The sequence below is a fragment of the Mytilus californianus genome, unplaced genomic scaffold (assembly GCF_021869535.1).
Source record: "Mytilus californianus isolate M0D057914Y unplaced genomic scaffold, xbMytCali1.0.p SCAF_23, whole genome shotgun sequence".
In the NCBI taxonomy this organism is placed as follows: domain Eukaryota; kingdom Metazoa; phylum Mollusca; class Bivalvia; order Mytilida; family Mytilidae; genus Mytilus; species Mytilus californianus.
In genome coordinates this window covers 4,183,810-4,198,334 of record NW_026262672.1, presented here as the reverse complement: position 1 = coordinate 4,198,334, position 14,525 = coordinate 4,183,810, and positions in this window count along the sequence as shown.

Below are 14,525 nucleotides of genomic sequence, written 5' to 3'. Positions count from 1 at the left end.
CTAGTTTGCAAATATTGAATAACGTATTACACAATTATTAATTAAATACGAAAAACCAAAAGATATTACATCTAAATAGTTTCCCATTTCTTTTAATTTGACAGATTTACAAGAAGTTGAAATAGGCATTTGCACAAATGAAATTGAAATAACATATTTTCTGTTATCTTCAATTTTCAAAAGAAATGAATGGTTGAACTTATTACCAAGCAATAGTATTACTGCACTTGAGATAATTTGTCCAGATATACATGTTCCCAGAGTTGATTCTTTAAAACAACACATGTTAAAAGTTGTTTCCCGATGTGAACAATCTTCTGATCAACTGAATCAGAAAGTATCCCTACTTTATCCCAACTGTGATGTTAAATTTACTTTAAATGGTCGAATGACAAATACAGATGTCTTGTCCATGTGTACTGCAATTTCCAAGCACCATACTATAATGGAAATTTACAAGCACATTTAACCTCACTTCAAACTGGAATCTACACCTTCCTCTGTTGCTGCTCTTAGACAAAAATACAAGAAACTCTTTGAACTGAGAGATAAATTACAAAAAAATCAGAAGAATGATGACTTAGAACACCTTTTAAATTCAAATAGTATTCTCCCAACAGATACTAGCAGTACAAAACAATCAAACGTGAATAAAAGCACTAAAAGAAAGTTTGATACATTTGTGAAATTTCAAAGTGAAGTTTCAAAATTAGGAACTGAAATACAAAATATGGAATCAGAATTGGAAATTTCATCTGAAATTGCTTCTGACATTAAAATACAATATGAAATGGCACTGGACGAAGTATATGAATTGCAAACGGAACCAGATGTACCTGTAAAAGAATGCAATAACAATAATCATACAATACATTCCTTAAAATCAAATTTATGCCGAATTGAATCAAAGTACAGAACTTCATGTGTTAAGCTGGAGGAAACCAATAATCATTTTAACTATCATGAACTTAGAAAATTAAAAAATCTACCATAAAAAAGTCATTTGTTCACAGAACAATGAAATAAAGAAATTAAAACTTGACACAAACAAAATTAGAACTGTAGAAGCAGAAAAAAAAAGAAGACAGTAAAAAACTTAACTTACTATAAGAGGCAAAAGAAAATAATTAAAACAAAACGACTCGGAACAAAAACAACTGATATCAAAACTCCAACAAGAAGTTTCCGAAAGAAGCAGGAACATTTCTAGTTTGACGGAACAGGTAACTGTTCTTCTTGATGAAAAAATTTCGATTGATACATTTACGGATGGGAAGTATCTTCCAGCTGTCCGTCAAGTTGTTCAAGACTTGCGTTCTTTTGGTGTATGAGTTAAACATATCGGCCAAACTATCCACTCAGTGCTAAAGCATTTATTGGGGTAGATGGATTAAAACTTCCGTCAGAATCTTCAAATCCAAGAATTATTTTAGAATCTAACTTACTCGCAAAAATGCAAATTGGTGAAATATTGTTACACAGTCAAAATTCAATCACATTACATTTTGATAATACAACTAACGCACAGCGACACTTTTTGGGCCTTCAAATTCAACTAACCATGAAAACTTATCATTATCTTTGAATGAAAACGTACGAGGTGACACACAGACTCAGGTCGAAACAATTAAAGACAACTTTATGATTAGTTTCACAATAAAATGAAGATCTCAACAATTTATGCAAAATTAATGCTCATTATTAAAAATCTGATGTCCGCTCAACATATTGTTAATAAAAATTTCTATGATGAATTTGTTAAAATGAGGAGTGATCTTTTGCAAAAATTTGAAAGTAACTTGGACACAATGTTAGAAAATGAACAAGAAAAAAGCTGTTGAAATACACCAATGGTTTTGTCACTTGCACCTTTTGGCAAATATGGGTGATAATGTTAATAAAGATTTAAAAGAATATGAAAAAATTGTACCGAATGGCACTGGTAAACTTGGAAAAAGTCAGCTTCCCACATTTTCAAGTTGGTCTGACAAGGACAGTGCAGCTGTTAGATGCATACGTACAGTTTGCAGTGCTCTGGTGGTAACGCGTCGTCTGGCTGCCCAGGAGATTTTAAAACTTATCTCTTTTCAAAAAGAAAAACTTGAAGATTAGAAAGATTTGAACATACAAGATTTAACATCATATTTGAAAATACCGGTGCTGTGGTTTATCACAGAAATGATATTTTTGAATTGTTCTCAAAATCGTCATCATCATCCCTAAATATGCTCCAAAAATCTGTTCTTTCCGATCTTCAAGATGAAACAATATTTCAGGAGATTTTATTGGTGGCAATTATTGGAAAAATTATTACTACTCCATTTCTGAAACTTATTGATAGCAAAACTGTAGCAACACACATTTTGGATTTGAATCAACATTTTTTACAATTACAAATAAATTTAAAACAGTGGAAAAAGAATCCAAGTGACTTAATATCAGGTGAAACGCTTTTGTTCCCTGAAGTTCCGCCATGCAAAGATGACATCTTTGATGCAGTATTTTCAAACCATATGTTAACAGATACAGATTTTTAATCAGAATCAGCGAGTTTAATGTCCACTCATCTTTATCTAACAGTGTCTCTTAAATAGTCGGTTACCTGAAGGCTGTCATAGTACAAATAGCAAAGCAATACGCGAAGAATCATTAACGGTTCCGAAACATAATCGTACAAGAGAAAAAATCTTTGCCGATTTCGAGCAAATTCGCCACTTTAAACCACATGCATGCATAGGACACAATCATAAGGGCCACTTTAATGTGGGTTATCAACAAAACTGTCGAATAACTTGATTTAATGGACCATGAAATTAAAAAAGATAACTTTACTTTAGCTATGAAACGAGCGCCTGAATTTATCAGGAAATGGCATGAGCGAAAAATTCAATTAAAACAAAAACGTCTTGACCGGTTAAAAGAAAAAGACCAAAAAGTCAAGGCGAGATGCTCAAAGTATCAAGAATAAACAAACTGCATTAGATACACTTCAAATGCTCAATTTACAGCCATGTAACACAGTCCAAGATGTAATAGAAATGGTTGAGAAATGAAGGACAGAAAATGAAAGAGAAGCCGCCTTAAAAGCATTACATTTTACAAATTTGTTATTAACCTTCCTTCCTTGAGCACAAACTGTTTTTCTTTTATAAAGATAAAAAGAAATTGAATTCAGAGAAGTTAATGTTAAAATCGTGTAAATTCTAAATCACAAAAACAATTTGTTATTGGCTTGTAATGCCGACAATGAACTAGTATCCAATGAAAGAAGAAAACAGTTGCTTAAAGAGAAGCAAGACAATCTGCTTTCTTATCAAAAGAATCGTTGAAAGTGTTTTTGAAGAATAAAATATATTTCAATGCCTGAATATCTCGAGTTAATAGTAAAGCTGTTATTTCTGTAACCTATGAAATAAGGAGATGTGGTATTATTCCCAATGAGAAAACTTACAAGAGACCAAAAGGAGCATGTCAGATTATCGTAGATGTTATCAACATTCATAGATATCGACTGATTATGCCATAACTTTTTTATTTATTGGTATCAAAATTCAAATGTGGCATTTTTTCACTGGTATTTCTGTCTTATTTAATAAGTTTTTATTGGCTTATTAAAAGACAATTGTATTCACTACCATATATACCCTTGTGACCTGGTTTTTCTTTCTTTCTGATTTTTAGGTACACCCAATACAATCGAGTCAACGTGTCATACGTATCTTAAAACTTGAAAATATAAAATGAATAAATATTGCTGTCCAGGAAAAATATGAATTTTCAATTATTACTTTATACTTTTGTATTAAATTGGTTGCCATGGTTACAAAATTTTTATTTTGAAAAAGTAAAATGTCTTAGATTCTCCTATAAGCTGAAGACAATTTTTAACAATTTTTAGTGAAAAAAGCACAAATAATAAACATATTTGAATTGAGACTTTGAATGTTTCACTTTTAATAAAAAATACTTTAAATGATACCGGTTTTAAATAATTTGATGTAAAGGAAATCATGTAAAAGATGGTTTTATGCAAAAATTGTCAATTTTGCTTGTCTAACATTGTAGATTTTCGGCCAAAAAAGGGAAAAATTCAACTTTCGAAACTTCAGATTTAATTCATCATAAATGTTTCATCCAAGAAACTTCAGAATTTTGGTAATCTATCCAACCACGTGCAAAAACAGTAAACATTTTCTATATTTGACATATGATTGAAGAATAGCATACTTGTAAAATGTCCTACAATTGGACATCTGTCAAATCGACAAAATAATCCCAAATGGCCTTTAATTTTATCATCTTAAAATTGCTCTGTACTCATTTTTTGTCCGAATTAAACAATCTAAAGTGATTTTTCCATGGAAAAGTAATCTCTCTTACTTAATGCTGATAATCTTTTTTTAAAACTGATTATAATTTTTTCCTTACTATCCCTACTCAGTTGTTCAATAAAAACATACAACACAACGAAGAAACAGTCAACAAATCACTACACAGCTATCTAAATTAACACCGCAACACAAACCCCACTAAAAACCGGGGTTCTACTGAGCTGCTCTGGAAAGGCCAACAATTTCTGTCCCACAAGTGGCACCCGCCTGTGTGCTGCTGTTTAAATAAATTAATGAACATATCTAGTAAGTGTGCATACAGTATTACAATAGCAGGTTCATAAATGTCTCTTTTCAAACCCTTAGAATCACAAAGTTTTAAACATTAAAAACCATCCATTTGTGTAAAATCTATAAAAGTTTATTGAACTTCAACATTTGCAATGAAATAAGGTTTTCTAGGAAAATGGATAAACTAGACTATTTAAATGGATGACTTTGTCATTTTGGAAAATAAAGGCGGAAGATACAAACTGGATGTTTGAACAAGTCGACGACAACCTGACAAAGCCATGGCAAAAACGAAAAAAGACCAAAATACAAACAACAGTATACAAATCACACCATAGAAAACTTTAGGTCGAGCAACAGGAATCCCAACAAAATCCGGACATAAAATCCTTGATGCATTTGCCTTCTTGTTATCAGCAAATGTGTATCATAGAAACCCAATCCTTAGAATATCGTTTCTTCATCAATGTACAAATCGATAGAAAAATATCAGTAAAGCCGTGTTTTATCTTGCTCATTTTCTCTTTTTTGTGGCCATTTCGTATTTTTTTTCGCCATTTTGATAACTTATTTTAAACTCTAATGTAACATCTGGACTTGCTAAAAACGTTATATTAAATTTTATTTGCTTTTAAAAGATTTTGTTTCCGTTGTTTATACATGGTTGTGTAATTAAGACTAATTGGACGCCACCTTGAAAATGACCGCCATATTGAATGTTTCAGAGTGGGTCCGTATCTTAAATTGAAAACCAGGCATAAGTCTACAATCTTTTGAATATATGCATGTATCAGCTGAACTGATATAACACATATTGATCCCGTAATGCAGTAATCATATCATTAAAAAATATAGAATTTGTATAAATTTAGCATTTAAATATTCAATCTAATCATCTAAAATTGATATATTTAGTATTATATTATGTTATGAAGTTTACACTTGAAATGAATAAATTACACATCACTGTATAAAAGGTTGTACTATTTCACGTAAACAATTTCTCAACAATTTTTGCAACAACAAGGTAAAATGTCTTTTGGAGAGGATTCAATCATGTTCCTGTCCAGTTTTTTTTAATTGAATCTGTACATTTGGACTTATTGAATATAGAAGTATATGTCTCCTGAAGTGAACTCTTAGCGTAATGCATACATTAAATAATAAGCAATTTAAAAGCGCGTCGGACGCATGCAATTTATAATGTGTTATTTTCATCCTTTTTATAAAGAAAATAACAACTTCTCTTAAGAACCGGTTCATTGCTTTATAAGGTTTCTGCATCAACATTGTATTTGACAGATGAACCGAATGTTGCCTTATTTCCGGACAGTATTGCAGGAGAATTCACAACGTCTGAAATACTGTTAGGAGGTCACTTTAAGGTTCATGGAAGTACTGGGTTAGAGACAATTTCCAAAATGTTCTCCAGTAGTAATGTTCCTTTTCCAATGCCAATAAAACACCAATAATAGTGCCGAAATTGAGTTTCTTAAAAAATCAAACTGATCGGAAATCACTGGTGGAAAGATTGAAATAATTGTTAGTATAAGTTCAATCATATTTTACTTTTCCATTGCAATGATTGTGGACAGGAACACGTTGTTAAAGCACTAATGCATAAGTGTTTGTTACATTACTGCCAGATTTTTAGAAAGACAAGCAGTGGATAAAATAGCTGAGTAGAGGTCAATGTCGATGAATCACTTAATCTGCATAATAAGTTCATCTAAATTGCGACTTAATATGTATATCGTTTACATTTAAACATAAGAAATTACATAATAAAACACTATTATCAGTTAACCTGAGATCAATTGATAAAGAGACATAAAACTAATCAATATCACTTAATATTATAGTTTTATTCTATTGTCAAAAGATGGAAAATTTTAATTTTGTGGCAATTAATATCTTAGTTTTAATTTTTTTTTATCGAATTTGATTGTTAACCAAAATCAGGTATTTCAAGAATAAAAATTTAAGATATTTATCTTATATTTAGTTATTTAAACCGGAAGTGGCTGCGTACATGTACATCCCGTAACAACAATCGGAAGCCCTACTTTGACAAGAGTTTTACTGAATGTTTTTTTAGAAGACCAAAGTAACTATATTTCTATTCCACAGTCATCCCAGGGGGTGGAGATTTATAACATATAGGCTAAAACTGTTAACACATAAGAACATTATTACATAGCAGTTATCTTTTCATAATAGAAAACCATCTTAAATATTCACTACAAATGTAATGACCAAAAGAGAGGCGAAATACACATATGGTACATTCAACTCATCAGTCAAAAATAGACTCACATCGCCATGGCTAAAAAAGAAAAAGACAAACAACTGCACACAAAGCACAACACAGAAAAACTAAAGACTGAGCAACACCAACCCCACCAAAACCTAGGGTTTATCTCAGGTATGCAGATCCTGCTCCACATATGGCACTCGTCGTGTTGCTCATGCAAATGCAAACCCGGTGATAAGTCTAATCCGGTAGATCACATTCGGGAAATGAGACGGGACTGTAGTTACGACAATTGAAACATATCCAACGTTATCTGTGAACAGATGTCCTTTGACTGTTTATATGAGTGTTATTCCTTTAATGATAACTTTTATAAGCTATCACGAAAACCACAATGATTGTAAGAAACGGACAGCAAAACTGATGTACAACCGAAAACACGAGAGATACTTGCAGTGATAAAAAAATGGGCACTTTGTTTCACCGAAAAGGAGTCGAAAAAGTGTGTATTTGAAAATAATAAAAGTAATTTGTTCCCGCATATTTTAATTACAAAAAAAAGTAAAAATAAGAATCAATATAGTTAAGATTTTGTTGTTAGCCATTTAGTCTTCAAGAAGTCTCTTGTTTACGTGCACAATATGTCCTATTTTAATATTTGTTTATGGGACATTAAGCATGTTAAGAGGTAAATAAGAAAATGTTTATCACAAAAAAAACATCAAATCCGACCGATGCCTATTTTTGAAGGCGAAGTAAGTTCTTTTCTTTTGGCTTTATTCTCGGTTATATTTTAACACTATAAGGACATTAAAGTTGATGACAAGTAAACAATTAAACAAGATGAATTAAAAATATCAGCTGCAACACAAATATATAGCTTTTATCATGTTTATATTGAAGTAGAGGACATAGCCTAAAATAAAGAAATGTACAATATCCATTTTATACTATTGATATTCTGCATATCAATATTTGTTTACTAACACATGGTATATTTTTATTTAACACCTGGACAACCTGTTAGCATCATCCTATTTCAGAATATATAGGTTGCTGCTCAAAACAAATTCCAATAGAATAGAAAATGGAAACAAGGAATGTGTCAAAGAGACAATAACAAGACCAAAGAGTAGAAAACAGCTCAAGGTGTAGTACCACCAAATCATAGTACGTCACATCCGGTTGCATACGAAAAAGGGTTGAAAAAAATATTCCCTTGAATTTGACAGTTGTAGGAAATAAATCCTACATTTCATTGCAGTAAAACATTTCTGGGTCATAAACATATATCTTGGGTGTTTCAAAGCACCATTTTTTTTTTATTTGGTGTTTATATACTAGACTATTTTGGAAACTTGAGGTTACATGGTTACTAAAGCTTGTACACAGGTAAAAAAGAGGTAAAATTTGATTGGTTAACTTCCAGTGATGGTTATTTTCTTATATGCAATGACATGTTAAATTTTGTCTATAGTACTGGACAGGATAAACATTTACTCATGCCAAGTATTTCTTTATATGAAACAACGATAAATTCTGCACAGTTTATTTTAAAGTGCAAATTCAACAAAGACTAATAGGGGAAAATCAATGGTGGTATTACACCTCAAGGCCACCAATGGGTCTTTAACGCTAGAAGAAAATCCCGCACCCAAAGGGGTGGAGGTTCAGCGGGCTCCTAAACAATAGGTCAATTCCATTTTTAATTGATATGGCAAAGTTTTAAAATTTGGAGTTCAAAAACCCTTTTAAGAGCTTAACTAAATTTTGTAACAATTTTCGTGTAAATTTTGAACATTGCATAGAAAATTAAAAAAAAATCATGAATATCGAATTGTTTGCACGAACAACTGAAATCGACACTTCATTAATTAATGGTCTACATTACTGACTACTTGACCGAAACTATGTGTCTGTGTCGGAATTCATTTCCGACCTGTTATGCTATCCGGTGACACATCCTTTTGCTCCTTTTGCATGTTTTGAAGTTCTTTAGTTTTTGATTGTTTCCTTGTGTTGTCTCTTCCTAATCGGTTTAAGAGATTTAAATTTTGGTTAACTATGTCACCTTATTTATTATACATTCATTATTAAAAGTCACTCTCAACTCATGAACGGTGTTTTAAAAAATGATGAACACCTCCGAACTTCCCTTTAACTCTTGAGAAACATCAAATTAAAATTTGAAAAAGGATGTAATTAAAACGTAACATAACAAAAATACCGAACTCTCAGGAAAATTCAAAACGGAGAGTCTCTTTTCAAATGGCAAAATCAAAAGCTCAAGCATCAAAAGAATGGAAAACAACTGTCATACTATCAAGCGCTCGCAAGCTATGCCATGACAAGTTTCCAATTTATCAAAGACGATAACTTATGAACTGCAAAAGTGAAAATGTCCTATAGCGAGCTTGAACCCTATTTTGTCATGAGAAATTTTATTGGATATTAGTTGAATGTAAATGACCGGAAACAACCACCGTACTACCCAAAATCAATAACGAAGTATCGACGGAAAAACTGATAAAAATTCGATGTACAAATGCTTCCTTAAATGAATTGTTGATTTAATACTCATCCCCTGATGCAGTCTTATTATCATATCATTGAACAAATATATAGTTTGTATAAATTTAGCATTTAACTATTTAATCTAATCATCTACAATTGAATTTCGCGTAATGTTTAGTATTATATTATGATATGAAATGATTGAATTACACATCACTGTATAAAAGGTTGTAATATTTCACGTAAACAATTTCTCAACAATTTTTGCAACAACAAGGTAAAATGTCTTTTGGAGAGGATTCAATCATGTTCCTGTCCAGTTTTTTTTTAATTGAATCTGTACATTTGGACTTATTGAATAAAAAGTATATGTCTCCTGAAGTGAACTCGTAGCGTAATGCATACATTAAATAATAAGCAATTATATTTACATGTCAACGCACATTACCATTAGCCAACACGGTTTACTATTTCAACTGTGTATTTCTTCAAACCCTGCCCCCCAAGGGTGACTGGGGAATAGAAGTATGGTCACCATTGGTCTTCCTCCGACCGGCAGTAAAACCCTTGCTAAAGTGGGGCATCCGTTTGGCTGTGCGGGATGTACAAATTTGCAGCCACGTCCGGTCAGAATGGGGACGTTAAATCCGATGCCTCGTGTAAAGAGAGTGCCACGCTCTTTGCACGTTAAGAACCCTTGCAACAACTCTTTGAGGGATCCATAGGTGACCTGTTGCAAGGCAAAATTTCTGTCCCTATCCAATATACCCTCATTTCCCGTGGTGTGCAGTCTAAATTTCTCGGACCTTTCCCGGACGCCCCTCAAACAGAACCTACCTATTGTATTTATTGTTAATTTGTTCTCGTCCTGAATATGCATGAAATATTTGCCACTGGACGTTAAGCAACCAACAATCAATCAATCAATCTTAAAACCCTGTGACAGTCCTGTTGTGACGTCACTATAAAAGTTTTCCATCAAAAACTTGAAAAAAAAATGGCAATGACAACGGGCCTTACACAAATTTCATTGTACTGTTTCCTGTCTGAACACCAGCACTTTATACTAATGTGATATCTCATAAACATGAGAGAATAAGCAATGAATAGAAAACTAAGATTTTCAGGGAAACTTCCTACACAAATTATAAGAAAACGTTAACTATTGAAATTACCATGAAGAAGAGAAACTTGTGAAAACACAACATGAGTTTCGGAAAGTTAATTGACTAGCAGTGTTCCTGCTGAAATTCCGGCTTCTTCAACCAATAAAAACGACCTCCATGAAATAGCCAATAATACTTAAAGTGACGTTAAACACCAATCAATCGAATTATTATTAAATATACTGTTAAAACTTTATATGAAACTCAAATAATAGAGCACTGTCACATGATCTGTAATGACACTAAGACTCCGCTATTTTCTCTTATCATCTTGAGGGGTATCATGAAATATGTGTTAATAGAAAAGTGGGCTAACAAGGGTAGTTATCGCCACATGCAAGTAACAAAATCCTTGTTTTTTTGCATTTATTGCGTTTGAATGCAAACTTTTTGCATCATATCATTTCGCAAATATTCTGTTTTTAAAATAACTCAGGAATCATTATGTAGATATATATACTAAAGCTTTCAATCTATAAAAGCGCGTCGAACCATAAAATTTATATTTTGTTATTTTCATTTTTTAAGTAAAGAAAATGACAAATTCTCTTTAATTTTGTGGCAAACGGACGCCCCACTTTGACAAGGGGTTTATAGAATGGCTTTTAAGGAGACCAAAGTCAAAATTTCTATTCCACTGATACCCCTGGGATGGAGATTTATAACATATAATAATAATATTAATAAATCCTATATTTAAAGAGGGTAAACACAGTTAGTTACAATAAACTAATCTTCCCTGAGGCCCTCACATACAAATTACAATACAATCAAAAACATATTTACACATAGTTAATTTACAGTCAAGTAGTTCAATGTATTATCATTAACATGATAAGATATAAAGCTGTTCAAGACGTACATGTAGTAAAAAATCAAAAAATCGAATAAATATAAAAATAAAAAATATACAAATACATTGTAGAAAACAGAATGTTATCAGGACTGTGTTAAGTACTTCTTGATACTTTGTTTAAAAGTAAAAGTGTTTTGAGCTTTACGCATTTTGTGTGGTAGTCCATTCCATAACACTGATCCAGAATAAACAAAAGATTTCTTAAATCAGATTACCTTGAGTGACACCTCTGAAGGAGTAAGGATTATTATCTGATTTCAGTTTAAACTTTTGAACTAGGTACATTGGTGCTTCAATACGCATACATTTATATAGAAGTAAATATTTGTGGTATTTGATTCTATTGTCAACTGTCATCCACCCAAGTTCTTTAAATAAGGGGGATAAAGGATCTGCATCTATAATTAATCTTGATGCCCTTTTTTGGAGTTTTAAAATTCTTGTTATCCCTTCATTTTTACATTCACCCAAAATAATACAGCAGTAGTCAATTAGGGGCAGAATACACCCATTGTAATGTGATTTCCTTGCACTTATATCTAAAATTTTCTTTATTTTAGAAAGAAGGTATATTCTGGATGATATATTAGCACAAACTTGGTCAATTTGATTTCTCCAGTTAAGTGTGCTGTCAATTTTAACACCTAATAATTTTTCACATGAAGAATTTTGTAATACTTTTGAATTTATTGTTAAGTTTAGTTGATAAGTCTGAATTGATAGTTTCTGCTTTGTTCCAGTAACCAAACATTTTGTTTTATTTGCATTAATGAACATGCTATTCATTTTGCACCACTCTTCAACCCTGTATAAATCTTCGTGAACATCATCATGTATATGTTCTATGTTTTTCCCTGATTTATGAAGAGTGGTATCATCAACATATAGGTCTGTTTCACAATTTTCAATGCATAAGGGAAGATCGTATATAAATAAAACAAACAATAGAGGACCAAGTATAGAACCTTGGGGGACACCAAAATTTTACATGTTGTTGTTCAGAATAAACATTACAAATGTTTACCTGCTGTTTTCTGTTATTCAGGTATGACTTGAAAAAACTAATAGTAGCCTCACTAAATCCATAAATTTCAAGATTTAAACAAAGAATGTCATGATCTACAAAATCAAAAGCTTTTTTAAAATCTAATAAAATTACTATGTTTAAATTACCATCATTCATTTCTTGCAATGATTTGTCAATGATATTAATAAGTGCAGTTTGACAAGAATGTTTAGGCCTGAAACCAGATTGTGTAGGATGTAAAAGTTTAAGTTTAGATAAGTATTTGTACATTTTATTAGAAAATATAGGCTATAACTGTTAACACATATGAACAGTAATATAAGGCTGTTATCTTTTTATAATAGAAAATCATCTTAAATATAAACTACAAATGCAATGACTAAAAAGAGAGGCGAAATATACCAAAGGGACATTCAAACATAAGCCGAAAATAAATTGATAACGCAATGGCTTAAAAAGAAAAAGACAAGCAGACAAACAACAGCACACAATCACAACACAGAAAAAAACAAATACTGAGCAACACCAACCCCATCAAATCCTGCTTCACATTTGGCACCCGTCGTGTTGCTCATGTAGGTACGAACCCGGGGATAAGTCTAATTAGGTAGGTCACATTCGGGGGAAAGGGGACGGGATTGTAGATACGCCAATTGGAACATAACCGACGTCATTTGTGAAACAGATGTCCTTTGACTGTTTATATGAATTATTATTCCTTTAATGACAAATTTTATAAGCTATCACGAAAACCACAATGATTAAGAGACACTATCAGGAAAAAAAACTGATGTACAACCGATATGAGATCTACAAATCATGAGAAATGCTTGCAGTGTCGAAAAAATAATGGGCACTTTGTTTCACCGAAAACAGTCGAGAAAGTGTGTATTTAAAAGTAATAAAATTAATTTGTTTCCGCATATCTTGATTACAAAAAATGCAAAATTAAGCATCAATACAGTTAGGATTTGTTTTTTATGGGCCGTTTAGTCTTCAAATATTTCCTTGTTTAAGTGCACAGTTTTCCTGTTTTACTATATAGTAATGGGACATTAAGAGGTAAGTAAGAAAAGGTTTACCACATATAAGTTAAGAAATAGAAAATTGCTTTTGTAAGGAAAAACAATAAATCATATGTACAAGATAAATCATACACAAGGGCTTACGATGTTCGAAATTAAATATTGTTAAACAATGAAATGTTATTTAATCAAAGGAGATATAACAGCTATAGATAATATGAACTTAAACTTCAGATTACACACTTATGCTAAGAGGGAAAAATAGCAAAGTAACTATTCCTATCGAAAAGAAGATTGTTTACGTCAGTCACAATACCGAAACCACAATCAAACATTTTTATAGAATCTGTTTATCTGTTTAACTTTGTTATTTGAAATATAAACTAGGAAAAAAAAAAACGCGGGAGCGCGGGCTGAAGACTACTTGAAATGTTTATGGTGATATACAGCTTGGGTTCGTGTTTCTCAAATTGTTTTTATGCACTGGTGTATTATGGTTATAGTGTTGATCAGTTTGTCAGTTCTTCGTCCATGGGAGTTTGATTGTCTATTTTGTAGCTTCTGTCTCGGTGTAACACAGTTGCTCCTAGAACGGAGGAAATAACTCAGAGAAGAAGAAGACAACCTAGAACACTGATGATTTAAACATATCTCAGTGGTACTAGTTTTTAAGTATTTTATTTTTTATCGAAAGGTGCGAGTCAAGTTCTGTCTCTGTGTGATACGGGTGCTCCAAGAAAGTAGGAAATAACTAAGAGAAGACAATCTAGAACTCTCTGATGATTTAAAACATGTCTTCAGTGGTGGGAGTTTGTAGTATTTATTTTCGAGTTGTGCGAGTTCTGTCTCTTTGTGACAAGGGTGCTCCGAGAAAGGAGGAATTTACTCTAAGAGAAGAAGAAAACAATCTAATGATTAAACACATTTCTTTGAGTTTGTTATATTTCTTCATTTTTTTTTTGAGTGGTGCGAGTTTGATAAAATGATGCAAGTTGTAATAATTAGTGAGAGTGTTTGAGTTTGGCAAGTTGGCCGTGGGCCGAGTTGTCATAAATTAAAGA